The sequence below is a fragment of the Vombatus ursinus genome, unplaced genomic scaffold (assembly GCF_900497805.2).
Source record: "Vombatus ursinus unplaced genomic scaffold, bare-nosed wombat genome assembly UNPS02014818.1, whole genome shotgun sequence".
NCBI classification, from domain to species: Eukaryota; Metazoa; Chordata; class Mammalia; order Diprotodontia; family Vombatidae; genus Vombatus; species Vombatus ursinus.
Window position 1 is genome coordinate 9,743,710 of NW_020954596.1, and position 15,055 is coordinate 9,758,764.

The window sequence follows — 15,055 nt, forward strand, 5'->3', positions numbered from 1 at the left end:
TGCTCTCCCCGCGCCCCCTCTGCTCTCCCCGCTCCCCCTCTGCTCTCCTCTGCCTTTCTTCTCTCCCTCTCCTTTCCCCGCCCTCCTCTGGTTCTCTCCTGACTTCTCACCTCTCTCCCTCTGTTCTCTTCCTTCTCTCCTTTCTCCCCTTTTTTTCTCTCCCCTTCTTTTCTCCCTGTTCTCTCCTTTCCCTTCTTTTTTCCCTGCTTCCCATCTTCTCTCCTCGGTCCACTTCTCTTCCTACTTCTCTCCTCGATCCCCACCTTCTTCCAGTTCTTTTCCACCTTTCTCTTCTCCCCGCTTTCACTCTGCCCTCTATTGCCTTATTCTGCTCTTCTCTCTCTACCTTCTCTCCCCCTCTTATCTCTCCACACCCTCCCCTTCTATTTCCACCTTCTCCCTCTCTCCTCGCCTCACTCCCCTGTCCCACTGTTCTCTCTCCTCTTCCTCCTTCTCTCTTCCCCCCCCCCCTCCGCTCCCCCAGCTCTCCCTCCTCTTTCCTCACTATCCCTTCCTTCTCCGGGCGCCTCACCACCCATTCTTTCAGGCCTTTATAGAAACTACAAAGGCTGGACTAAATTCTCCCGGAACTCCTGACTAGCCGCGGAGTGTTTGTTTTTACCATTGTGTAAGGAAGGACTTACTATCTCTTGCCTCCTTATCCTGTTCCTTACTCTGCTTAAAATCAAATGACAAATACAAGCAGAGTGTTTCTTAGAACTCTGATCCCTGGAATTGCCTTCCTAGTTCAGCTCTTTCGCTGTTTTATCTAGAGTCTCACCAGCGTTTCTCAAGCGAGCCTGTTTGGATTGTACATAATAACCTGTTAGGAAGGGAGGGAAGTCAGATCTACTTCAGCTCTCAAGTCTAATCAGTTAGTCATTTGTTTAATATGTGGTGGCCTTTAAAGGTCTGAGAAAATGACATTGGAAACTACCCTGGGCAATTGCACTAGATCTGTGTTAAATTCACAAGCATTTATTCAGTGCCCACAGTGAGCCAGGCACGTAGGCATTGGGACTACAAAGATAGAAGTGAAAACAGGAGCTTTCAGTCTAGATGAGGAAGACTACATATACGTGTACATATAGGTATATGCAAAAAAGAAGGTGATTTTGGGGAGAAGGCACTAACCACTTTGGGGATCAGGAAAGGCACAGTGTAGAAGATGGCACTTGAATTTATTAGGCTTGAAGAAAATTAGGGATTCTAAGAAAGGGAAGCAAAGGGGGAGTCCATTCCAGGTATGGGAGACAACCTGGTCTTTTAAAATTAGTTTTTAAATTTTAACAGCTTTTTTTGGCAGTGATTCTGCTAAAACCATGCTGCTGTTGTTGTTGTTATGATGTGGTGACAGACAAATAAGCTTAATTCATACTCATATTCAAATAATTCACTGTGGATCAATATTAAACCAGCACTTGGTCAAACTATCTGGTTAGGGAACCTACTGTAATATAGTCCCAGCACTAAATAAAGTAGGTTGTCTCCCTCTGCTTATAATCAGGCATAGAGTTCTAATATCTGCCACATTTATTTCCCATACCTCTTTACTTGCCCCAAGTTAGCAATTTCTACTCATTTCCTTTGAATAATATTGCTGCTTTACTTTTGTTTTCCTTAACAAATGTAGATAAACTGTGGATTCATTACCAACTGTGCATGCTTTCAGAGAACCTGAAAGGATAGTTGAATTGTATCATCAATTTGGGCTCATGGTTCATTAGCCAAAACTGCTGAGGTCAGGAAAGTGATATTTCTGTTGATGTCATACTAGACAGCATCAATGATTCATCCCATCAAATAGAAAATTGCATAAAGTTGTATTGAAGATGTTCTTTTGAAGCACACATATCTTAAATAAATCTCATTTTTCATCCTTTTTTCTTCTTCATGAAAGTTTAATGCTTTTTTTTTTTTCTTTTATCTCCTGAGAGGCTTTTGGGAAGAGCATCAGTTATCAACTGCATCAATACATTTTTCATTCAGAGACCTTGATAAAAGGACTGCATGTTGGACTGAAAATGTACAGGGACTCCTGAAATAACATTAATCCATAGGCATTCTACAAGTTTTAAACTGAAAACTCAGTGATTACTAAAAACAATATAATCCATCTGTAAGCATTATTTAAGCACCTACTAAGTGCCAGGCACTGTGCCAGGCACTAGGGATAAAAAGGCAATGGTGAAACCATCCTTGACCTCAAGCTTCAGGTCTAGCCTGGGTCACATGTATGTATATGAAGTAGAAACAAAATAGGTACAAGTTGATCAGGTGACTTGTTGGGGAAAACATTAGCTATGGGGGTATCGTAGGGGATGGGAAGTAGGAAAGGCTTCATGTAGACGACTGTGCTTGAGCTAAGACGTGAAGGAAACTAGATTCCAAAATTGGAGTCAGGTTGTAAAAAGTTTTAAATGATGAACAGAGTTTTTAATTTTTTTGGAGGTAATGGGGAGCCCCAGAGTTGATTGAGTAGGTGAATGATGTGGTCAGATCTGTACTTTAGGAAAATCCCTTTGGTTTTAACTGTTCCTTGGTGCTTTTTGGGAAGAGTAGTGGAGAGGAATCCTGACTTCGTTGGTTTAGGGGAATTCCCTTGAGGAAAGTTCTTTTACCTTTGCAGGTAGTTACTGGCTCTACAATTTAAGTCTTTACAGGTTGCCTGGGGGCATAGAGAGTTAGATCCTTCAGTAAGCATTTATTAAGTGCTTGCCATGCACCTGACTCTGGACTAAGTGCTGGGCATACGAAGAAAGGCAAATAACAGTCTCTGCATTGGAGGAGTTTACAATGATGGGGTAGTCCACATACAAACAACTATATATAAACAAGTTGTATATAGGATAAGTAGTAAACAGTCGCTGGAGGGAAGGCACTAGAATTAAGAGGGATTGAAAAGGCTGGAATTTTAGCTGGGACTTGAAGGAAGTCAAGAGACAGCGATGACAAGCAAAGAGGGATAGCCAGAGAAAATGCCCAAAGCTAGGAGATTTGTGTTTTGTTCATGAACAGAAAGGAAGCCACTGAATTGACTAGTATGTGGTGGTAGAGATTGTATAATGTGTAAGAAAATAAAGATAAGCGGGGCTAAATTATGAAGGGCTGTGAATGCCTAACGGAGGATTTTGTGTTTGATCCTGGAGATGATAGGAAACCACAGGAGTTTATTGAGTATGGGGGTGACATAGACGTGCACTTTAGGAAAACCACTTTGGCAGCTGAATGGAGCAGGATGGGCAGGAATGGAGAGAGGCTAGTGGCAGGAAGCCCAACCAAGCAGGCTCCTGGAACAGTCTAGGCTTGAGGTGATGAGGGCCTGGACCAGAGAGGGTAGAATTAGTGACTTGTCCAGGGTGATCTAGTCAGGATGTGTCTGGATTTGAATCCAGGTCTTCTTGGCTTGCTGGCTCTCTATCTCCGAAGCCAGAGTTGAAAGACCAGAGTCTTCAAAACATTTGTGAGGAAAATAGATGAAAAAAGTTATTCTTGATTTTTAAATAGGAAATCTGATTTAAGGCTGAAAGCTCTAACAACAGTTATAAAAATGGGTAGAGCACTTGATCTCAGTTGTATGTTTAAAATGCATAGTTTTTTATAAAAGCATTTATCAAACTATATTCTACATCTCACTTGCCAGAGACCTTAAATGTTTCACCTAATATGAGGGTGATTCCCTAGGGAATCCCCTGGAACACCTTTAGATGGTAAGTTTTTTTCAGGATTGGTACTTTTTGTTTCTTTTTTTTTTTTTGACTCTGTACCCCTAAAACATAGCTTAGTGCCTTCAGTCAGTCAGGCAACATTTATCAGGCACGTACTGTGTGCCAGGCACTGTGCTGGTATTGAAGATATAAACACTTAACAAATTAAATAGCGTCTTCCATCAGTGAGCTTACTACAGCTTGTATGCATGTAAATACAAGGTAATTTGGAGGGTCTAAGCTGCGTTGGCAGATGAGGGGGATCAGGAAGGGTCTTATGGAGGAACTGTAACTTAAGCTGAGCTATGAAGGAAGCTAGAGATGGAAGTGAAGGAATGGATATGGAAGAAAAGCAAAGAAAGGCAATGTCTTTTATGAGGAATAGGAAAAAAAAAAAAGGCAGTTTGGCTGGATTGTAGATGGTAGAAAGTGGGCTAATAATGTTCAGAAAGCCTGGGAAGACCAACTGGAGCCTGGTTGTAAAAGGCTCTTAATGTCTTATTGCTAAATAGTGACATTTATATTTGATCCTAGTGCCAGAGCTGCTGGAGCTTATTGAGCAGAGGAGTAACATAGCTAGTCCTAGTTTTAGGAAAACACTTTGATAGCTCTTTGGAGGATGTATTGGAAAAGGGAGACTCAGGAGGCAAGGACAGCAATTAGGAGGCTGCTGCAATAGTCCGGGTGGGAGGTGATGAGCAAGCACTCTGAATTAGTGATGGCTAGGTGAGTGGAAAGAAGTAGACAGATGCAAGAGCTGATAGGGAATTAAAGTTGACTGGCAACTGATTGGATATGTGGGGTGAGGGGCAGTGAAAAGTTAAGGGTGACTGAGGTTGCAGAGTTGGGTGACAGGAAGAAAGGGTGATGCCTGGTACATATTAAGCATTTAATGGTTATTGACTGACAGGTACACTTAAGAGAAATAAGAAAGTTTGGAAGTGAAAGATATTGAGCTCAATTTCTTTTGGACATAGGAGTTTGAAGTGTGTATAGGGCATCCAGTTTGAGATTTCCAAAGGGAGTTTTATGATGCCTATAGTTGATTAAGAGCTAGCTTTGTAAGTAAGGTCTGGGAGTGGAGATGGTAATTGAATCCACAGGAGTGCAAGGTCACCAAGAGAAAGAGTGCAAAGGGAGAAGAGAAAAGGTCCCCAGTCAGAGAATTGAGATATGCCTGCATTTAGAGCATGAGACACATGATGATCAGCAAAGAATTTTGAGGAGTGTTTGCATAGTTGGGAAGTGAAGCAAGAGGAAAAAGTGTCATGGGAACCTGGAGAAGACAATATCTAGGAGTAGAGGGTGGTCAACAGCATTAAATGGTGCAGAAAGATTGAGGAAATGAGAATTAAGAAAAGGCCCACTGATTTTGGCAATTTGGAGGTAAGTGGTAACTTTAGGGAGAGCATGTTTAGGGTGTTTTAATACATGTTTATCGAATTAGCAAAAAAATTCAGTATTAAATCAGGAGAGTATACAGTTGTGTATTAAATATTTCTTACTCATAACTACAGATTGAAATAGTGAAGTCAGCAGGAATTTAAGTGCCTAAGCACAGGGAACCCAAAGAAAGGCAAAAAACAGTTCCTGCTCTCAATCTAATGGGGGAAACAACTTATTAACAACTGTGTACAAACAAGGTATATATACCAGAGTAAATTGGAGATAATCTTAGAAGGAAGGCACTGGTATTAAGGGGAAGGCTTCTTGCAGAAAATAGGATTTTAGCTGAGCCTGGAGGGAAGCCAGAAGGCAGAGAGGAGAAGTTAGTGAACTCCAGGAATAAGGGAGAGCCAGTGAGCCCCACCCCCCTTCCCCAGATTAGGAAATATGCCTGGTGGGAGGAACAGCAAGGAGGCCAGTATCACTGCATGGGGGAGTAGGTGGACAGGAATGAGGTATGAGAGAACTGGAAAGACAGGAAGGGGCCAGGTTATGAAGGGCTTTAAAAGCCAAATAGAGGATCTCGTATTTGATCCTGGAGTCCATCAATGAATTTTATGTTGGTGGGTAATGACATGATCAGAGGTTTAGGAAGTTAGAGAATTAGATAGTGAGAAAGATCACTTTGATAACTAGATGGTAGTTTTGGACTAGAGTAGAGGAGAGACTTGACACCTAGGTTGCAAGCCTGGGTGACTGGGAGGGTGGTGGGTATCCTTGACAGTAACAGGGAAATAAAGGAAGAACAGATGGGGTTTGTGGGAAAAGATAATGATTTCAGATCTGGCCATGTTGAGGTTAAGATATCCACAGGATCATCCAGTTGATGACTTAATTTTCTCTAGTTTGCTCTAAAATTTCTCTCATTTACCCTTTATCCCAGCTTCCCAAGACCAACATTTATGGGTTCTATTAAAGAATTTCAAGTCAAAAAGTCATCTGTATAGATCAAAGTTTTTACCTTGAGGTCAATGAACTTTTTAAAATATTTTGACGATTGTTTTTCGATATAATTGGTTTCTCTTATAATTTGACCTTTTTTATTTTATGCAGAAAAGCATTGTTCTGAGAAAGAGGTCCATTGACTTCACCAGACTGCCATAGGGGCTCATGACACTCGAAACAGGTTTAATCCCTGCTATTTGTTGGGTATTAGAGAATTAATTTCATTATTATTGCTACTCTTTTTTATCTCTTCCCAGTTGGTGTTAGTGAGGCCTGTATCAATTCTCTTGGATCACTCAGGCACCTTGGATATTCTGTATAAATGAAGGCATAAGACTAGTGTTGGGAAAGGGGCACTGGTCTTAGGAGGCTCAACTACTTCACAGGGTTATCAGGAAAACACTTTTGCAAACTATAAAGAGCTGTATGAATATAAGATGTTTATTATATTTCCTACTGATAGAAGAGAGGATTTAAAGGATAATTTTAATACTGATATGTCTGACTAAAATTAATAATACCAACAAGAAATTATATTTTGTCTGAGATTTTGTATTTGTCTGAGATTTTTAATATAGTACTTTATGGTCACAAAGGTCTTGTGCCTCTCCTCTCATTTGATCCTCACTGTTTCCCTAAGAGTAGGTAATACAAGGGTTGTTTAACCCTGTTTTACTACTGATAAGGAGACAAAGGTTCAGGTTTAGTGACTTGCCCAAGGTCATATATCTGGGGAAGACAAGAACTTCTCCTACCATGCCTCAGTGATTCCAGTTTAAATAAAATTTAGTCCAGTTGATGCAAATGACTAGGAATGTGAAATAGAATGGTAATTATTGATTTTCCACGAAGTTGATTATAGCCTTTATAAAACAAATTTCTCCATTTACGAATAGTTTGCAAAGTAAAAATATTAAAACTGAACTAGTCCTTGCATTTTAGAAAGAATAACTAGTAAGATTCTGGTTATTCACATGTTAAATTACACAAGACTGACATTTTATTTTGCTACAAAAGATTATGACCTTAGTGGTTTTTAAAATATAAAATTTCAATTTATCAATGAAGTAATACTGCAAATTCCATGTTGTTTAGATTGTTAATCGGTCGCTTCACTGTGAGCAACGAGCCTCAGATTCTTTGTTAGGAGAGATTGTCATTATAAAATTTGGTCACTTAATGGAGAGATGATTTCATAGGTTATTATTCAAGCCTCCAGGAATTTTTCTAAGGTGACACTACTTTTTTTTTTTTTTTTTTTAAGAAGAAAGGGAAGCTCTAATGACCTTAATTAGATGTGAATTAGTAACCATCACTGAAGGCTTATACTTAAACCAAACTCGCATCCCTCTATTCCTGTGAGACCATTTTTATTATTTCTACTAACAATACTCCTTATACCCCTATGACCATGAAGAACTTATATTTTTTTGAGTTACACACTATTGTCAATCACTACATATTCTAACATGTAAGTCTTGTATATCTGTTTATGTATGAATGTATTGAATATCATAAATATTTTCTTTACTGTTAACAGCAAAAACAAAAACGGAGCTCAGGTAGTGCAAAAATAAGAGAGATGCTGTGCTGAAATCCTGAAATCATAATAGATTCACAGTAGAGAAAATGAGACTAAGCTTAAAGAGTTAATCTTTCCCCACTCTTTTGCTTTTTATGAACATTGGGACATACTTTAAGAATTCCTCTTGTAATCAGCATCTGTAATGTTTTCAAAGAAGAAACACTAGAAAATGTTAATTTCTTTTTTCAGAGATACTGGTCTTACTCATCAGGAGATACATTTATTAGCTTTAGTATAATTTAAGTAAAAACAGACCTTTTGAAATTTTATCATTGGCACCTTTTTTGAAGCATGTTTCCAATAAGCACCTTCCTGGTAATGATGACATGCATTCGGTTTATCTGACTCTGTGTATTAGGAAATTAACTTCCACAGTGTGTGTTTAATACAACAACTATAGTCTGACCTCTTGGCACTGGAAAATACATTGTTGACTTAATATTAGTCAAGCTAGTAGGAGATTCCTGGATTTACTTCAAATAAAACTAAGTTTTTTGTCTTAAACAGCCAGATACTTGGAAAGTCCTTCCTCTTTTGTAGGAATAGCCGAAAAATGTTGGCAATTAATACTGCTTTACAGCAGTTGTTTATTTCTTAGTATAACAGGCACCTTTAAGCCAAAGGAAGTGTGAAGTGACTATTGTCATTAAGATAGTGAAGGCCAAAAATCATTTATTCTCATAATGTAGTTTAAGCTTAACTAAAAACTGGAACTTTTTTCTGGCATGAATGTCCAATTTATAGACCTTTAGTCACCTTCTAAATAATAACTTTGGATTGGTGCCTATTTCACCCTTAAGACAGGAACTTCAACCCTTTTTATCTCTGGGAAATTGCAAGCATAAATATAGAGATATGAATGGGTTATATGCATGTTAATGTGGCTTTTGGCCTTGTTTAGCAGTTTAGTTCCATTTTTTTTTTGGAGGTCCTATTATAGTGTTGTTAGAAAAAAAAGAAGTCAGACACTGATTTAAAGAAGTAGCATTTTGGAGGGTGGGTACTTAATAGTTTCCAGGTAGAATGCTATCTAGCAGTTTGTACATAAACATATAATTAGGGGAGAGCTAGGTAGTACAGTGTTTAGAGCAGCAGGCCTGAAATCAGGAAGACTTGGGTTCAAATGTAGCCTCAGAAACTTAGTAGCTGTGTGATGCTGGACTAGTCGCTTAACCCTGTTTGCCTCAGTTTCCTCTTCTGTAAAATAAGCTGAAAAAGGAAATGGCAAACCACTCCAATGTGTTTGGCAAGGAAACCCCAAGTGGGATCACAAAGAGATGGACAGAACTCAAACAACTGAACAACATCAACAAAGATATACAAACACACTACAAAGATGAAATGTACAAGGACATACATATGTATGTATAGTTTCCTCATATATGAAATGGGGATAATAATAGCACCTACCTCTCAAGGTTGTCCTGAGGATCAAATGAGATAATAATTGTAAAGCACTTAGCACAGTGCCTGGCACATTGTAAGGGCTACCACTAATCATTATTATTATTATTATTTCACTTAAATGCTATACTTTCCTATCTATTTCTCGACAGCCACATAGTTATGTACAAAGCTAACAAAGCAAATGCCTTTTGCATATCTCTTATGTACTAATATTAAATTTTTTGTGATAAAGAATGAATTATTTTTACTTTAATCATTTTATTTTGGGCAAAACTAATTTTTATTACCAGATTAAATTTCCTGCTGAAACAAGCTAACAAAATAATAACTCTTAAACTTGGAAGAATTTGTTAAACCATGTCACAAATTATATTCTTAAGTTGGTGTGAATACAGCAAATGCCTGTAATTTTATTTCATGATGTGGGTATTCCCTACACTAAGATGGATTATGCCATGTCTAAATCTTAGATTGAGAGTTACTTGAGGTTCACAGAGGCTTAATGACTTGCCAATGGTCCCACAGCTAGTGAGTGTCAGTAGTGGAACTTGAACTCAGGCATTCCGTACAGGAAGACCAAAACATCATATACCATTTTGCTTTAGCCTCAGAATTTTTCCTGTCATACTACATTGTAACGTTCAAATGACTAATAATGTCTTATCTATAAAGTCTTTTCTTCATGTTGTATGGCTGACTGTCACTTGTTAATTTATCTAATTTTCTCTTTCCAGTGTTTTGACATTTTGTGAAACCATTCTGAAAGGCATTCATTACTTTCATCATCTACTTATTGAATGTTCACGGTGTCCATAATGAAGCAGGAAGTCATGTGTATGTTTAAAATGTATTAAATAGAAGTGACAATAAACTTATGTTCAAATACCGGCAGTGGGAATGGGGGAAAAAAGGAAAACTGAGAAACATTTTGAAGAAACAAAGGAAGGTACAGAAATATGATAGCTCTTTTTGAGGAGGCAAAGAACTGGAAACTAAGGAGATATCCATCAGTTGGGGCGTAGCTGAATTATGATGTATGAATGCAATGGGATACTACTGTGTTATGAGACATGATGAAGGAGACAGTTTGGAAAAATCTAGGAAGACTTTATCATCATTGCCGAGTCCTGTCTTTTCTTTCTTTTTAAATTTTACTTTACTGTTTAAATGAACAAGCCACCATTTTCTCTCCTTCCCTTTGAAGAAAACCATATGAAGTGATAGAGAGTGAAGTGATCACAACTAGGAGAATGATTTATACAATAACAACAACATTCTAAAGATGACTTTGAGAAACTGAGGAGCTCTGATCTGCATTGCCCAACATTATTCCAGGAGACTGCTGATGACGATAACACAGATTCCCTATTTCCCCTGACATAGAAATGACAGACTTAAGATGCAGAATGAGATATGGCTAGGTCCTGATTAGTGTAAATAATGAATTCCTTAAAGTGGTTGCATGTATGTAGTTATAAAATATGGCAAAACACGATCATTGGTTCCAGCCCAATGGAAATATGCAGTGTGAATTTGAATAATGCAACTACTTAAGGGGTTTTCTTATTTCCACTAATCAAGACCTAGCTGTATGTATTTTTGGCATGACCAGTGTGGGAATTTGCTTTGCTTGACAATTCATATTTTTGTTACAAGGTTTTGTTGTCTTTTTCTTTCCTTCGTGGGAGGGAGAGAAAGTGACTTGTTAATTGAAAAAGTAAAATTTAAAAACAACAGAAACTATAAAAAAGACAGGACTTGAAAACATTGAATAGAGTTGATAAAGGGAATGAAAAGGCTATTTAGCCTTAAAAACTGGAATAATCATGAATAGTACTTATATGTGATAATTGTTTTACTGACTCCAGAAGTACAGTAAATGATAAACTCCATGATAGCAGAGATCTTGTCTTCTTGTTTTGTAACCTTCACAGCTCCTAATGTGCTAATGAACACACAGCAACCCTTAATAGATGTTTAAATTAACCTTTCCTTTCTTGGACTTAAGCATTTTCCATCTTATGTACTTACTATGTTATTTGTATTGTAGCAGATTGTTAGGTGTTTCTCTCTTAATAGAATGTAAGCTCCTTGAGGGCAGGGAATATATTTTCATTTTTGTATCCAAAAACTTCTACTTAAATGTTCACACAGAAGATGCTTAATAAATGTTTCCTGAATTCACCCGTTTATATTCATGTATACATCCATATAGTCAGTCGCATATGTTAAACTATGCTAGCATATGTGATAAGAAATAAGTGTCTACTTGCCCTGACACATCTTTTCTATGTGCATAACATCTCTTCCTGGAATGTTCTTCCTCTGCTTATGCAGATCTTAGTCATCCTCCCGGGTGCAATTCAGGTTGTACCTCTTCCGACAGGTCCTCAAGAAGAGACTAGACCACACTGTTTACTTGTTTTCTGGTTGTTTCATGAAAATTACATTTATCTCTCCAGGTAGATCGTTTAAGTCCCTGAAAGTCAAGACTATGTGGTTTACTTTTCCTTGAAAAAATTCTCTTTCCTCCTTTCCCCTAACTCAGTGTTAGGCACATAATAGGAACATGATTTACACTCACTTCAGTATTTAGAAATACGTCACCGTTTGGTGGAGTGATAGGGAGCTGGCCTTTGAGTCTAGAATACCTCTATTTAAGTCCCACCTTTGCACTTACTAGCTGTGTAATCCTGGGTGCGTCACTAATCTCTCAGTGCTTTAGGCAAGTCTTGAAGATTATAAATTGCAGATAATATGCTGACCTGCATTAATAGAGGGAGTTTCCTTTTCCAGGATTTCCACGTACAAATGAAATCACCGTTCTGGTCCTTAACCCTGTGTGTCAAACACAATGCTGGATGCTGGGAAGATAAAACATGCATATTCTAATTGTTTTGTGCATATTAGTTTTGTCTTTCTAGGTAGATTAAAAATTCCCTGCAAGCTAAGACTCTTCCTTTTATTCCTTAAAAAAATCTACCACCATCACTATCCCCATCCTTCATAGTATTAGGTATATGTAATAATTTTGCCATGATTCTCATTCATTTCCAATTCATCTCAGTCAGCCTTTTTCAAGATCCCATTATATGTCCTACAGTGTGGATGGAGAGCTAGCCTTGGAGCTAGGAAGACTTAGGTTCAGGTCCTACTTCTAAGACCTGGGGCCAATCATTTAAGGTGGTACCTGGGACCACTTTCTGAGACTCTAAGGAGCCAGTCTGTATTCACAGAGTCTTCTTATCTGGGATTTTCCCCTGTTGATGACATGAGAGGTTCAGTCCCTGGCCTTATGTGCCAGGCCCTGGGCTGCATTCAGGGTAGATAAAGACCCAAAATGAAGCAGTTTCTGCCTCAAGGAGCTTATATTCTACTAGGGAAAACATGTACCTAGAAAAGTCTATGCAAAATCTATACCAAGTAAACCCAGAATAATTGGGGGACAGGAAACTAAGGCCTGTCCTAGGACTTGGCCCTTTTTCTGACCTTGAAGGGAGCTTGGGATTTGAAGAGGCAGGGGTGAGGAGTAAGAATATTTTAGGTATGTGAAACTCTAAATGAAAAATAAATATAACATACCTGTCTAAAGACATGGCAGTAGCAGATGGACTGTCGGGAATGTGTGATAGCAAGTAGTCCATTGTCTGGCATAGAGATTGTATGAGGGGGGATAATGTGAAATCAATATGGAGAGGTAATTTGGAATCATTGTAAAGGGTTTTAAATGCCAAGTAGACTTGCAGTGTTTAGAGAACTACACTTGGAAGACCTGTGTTCAAATCCTGCCTCAGACTCTTTAGCTATGTGAACCTGGCAATTCACTTAGCCTCTCTGTGCCTTATTGACTATACCTCAGTGGCCTTATCTGTAAAATGGGGATAACAATAGCAACTACTTCATGGGATTGTTGAGATATATGTAAATCACTTTGCAAATGTTAAAGGCCACTTTGAATGCTAGCTAGTAGCTATTAAGCAATGGAGAGCCTTGGAATCACCTTTAACAGAAAGATGATGTGCAGAGAAGAGGATGAATGTGAGAAAAATATAATAGGATTTGGGGATTGTGGTGTTTGTTGAGTGATTTGGGAACTATCATCTTGATATCCTCCAAGGATTACTTCTCTTCACACTGTAATTTTAAGAAAAGTAATTGATTTCCTGGAAGTGCAGCCTCAGGATTTTGACATGTCCCTGAGAGCTATTGACATGGTATAGTGCCAAATAGAAAGGGAAAAATTAACGTGAACTTACTATCACTTAAGCTTCTTTGGGTTTAGCCTTATTAGTGCTGTGAATGTTTCTGCTTCAGAGACATGAATCAAAGGTAGAGATTTTTATCTGCCTTGTTTTTTAAACCTATCCTCATAGTTTGTAGAATGATAGTGCCTCAGAGTTGGAAGAGACCTCAGAGGTCATTGAGCCTAACAATATCTCTAACAAATAGTCATCCAACTTCCTTTTGAACACTTCTGGAGATGGGGAACTCATCACCTTATGAGATAGCTCTTTTTACTTTTGGACAGTTCTAATTGTAAGGAAGTAATTCTTCGCGTGGAACCAAAATCTTTTTCTCTGAAACTTTGACCTATTGTTCTTCATTCTGACTCTTGTGCCAACCAAGTCTAATACTTCTTCTGTATGATGGCCAGTTATATTTTTTTATGACAGCTATCCTATCCTCCTCCCTAAGTCATGGTTAAAGATCTCCAATTCCTTGAACCATTCCTCATATAGCATAGTTTCCCATTCCTTTACCATCCTAAATTGTCTTCCTTTAGACGTGTTCCAGTTTGTTGTCCTTTCTAAAGTGTTATGGACTGAATAGGATTCTCCATATGTGTCTAACCAGGAATAGCAATTGTTTATATAGTAGTGGGTTTTTTGTATATATTAGCTCAATATTACAGCTCAAAATTGCATAAGCTGTTTGGACTGTCTTGTTATACTATTGGTTTCTATTGGACATGTTTTGTTTTTAAATTTTAACACCTGTGAAATGTAATAATTAAAAGATGAGTTAACACTGTGCTTTCTTCTAGTTTCTGGATACACTATAACATTTTTAAAAAATTTTTAGAATGAAGTGACCTATCCTCCTTTGTAAATATTGCCAACTAGGGGCGTTTTTATCCTTTTTCTTTCCCATTCCAAAATATTTTCCTATTAATACAGATCTTCTCTTCCATGCTTTGAATCAGAACTCTGTGGAACTTTTCTGTCTGGTAGGAAACTCTGTGTGACCTTATCCCACTAACACTTCCCCCTTCTCCTCTGCGATAGCTCCTTAAATTGTTAGGACAAATACATTATTTCTATAAGTCTACATCATTCTGTGTCTCCAAAACCTTTTTCTTCATGGGCATAGTGTTGTCTGTCTCAACTTCCTTTAAGTTCAGATCCTGCCTTTTATTTATTATTTGTATGGCTTTGGACCATGCTTAAGTATCTTTGTGCCTCAGTTTCCTCATCTGAAAACTGAGAGGGTGGGACTGTATGACCTTAAGGTCCTTTGTAGCTTGAATTCTGTAAGCCTATGATCCCTCTCAGCCTCTAAATCATCCCAGATAAATTTTAACACATTGAGAAATTTGCAAGGGTGCTATGGAATGAACATGGTTAGGAAACATTGAATTAATAAACATCAGTAGAATATATTTTATTCCATATAACCACATAACCAAATATTTATTTTTAAGAATGCCAATTAATTGAGCTTTAATAAGACAACAATGAGTGTGAGTTTCTGAAGGTCAAGGGACTATTTCATTTTTGTATTTGTAATCCCTGCTGACTAATGTTGTGCCTAGAATCATAATTGGGGCTTAATAAGTACACTTAATCAAGTGTTTATTTATTGATGGAGGCAGATGAAGAACTGCCCATATTTGTAAAGGGAAACTTCTGGTTATCTTCAGAAATGAATGAAAAATTATCATGGTGAATGAGAGCTCTTTTTTGTA

The 15,055-nt window shown here is 38.0% G+C and overlaps 1 protein-coding gene across 1 annotated transcript in view; it reads left to right on the forward strand.

Moving 5' to 3' along the window:
* The window catches only part of GRK4 (G protein-coupled receptor kinase 4), a 134,051-nt gene that overhangs the window by 313 nt on the left and 118,683 nt on the right, over nt 1-15,055 (forward strand). The gene's annotated exons all lie outside the window — the stretch shown is intronic.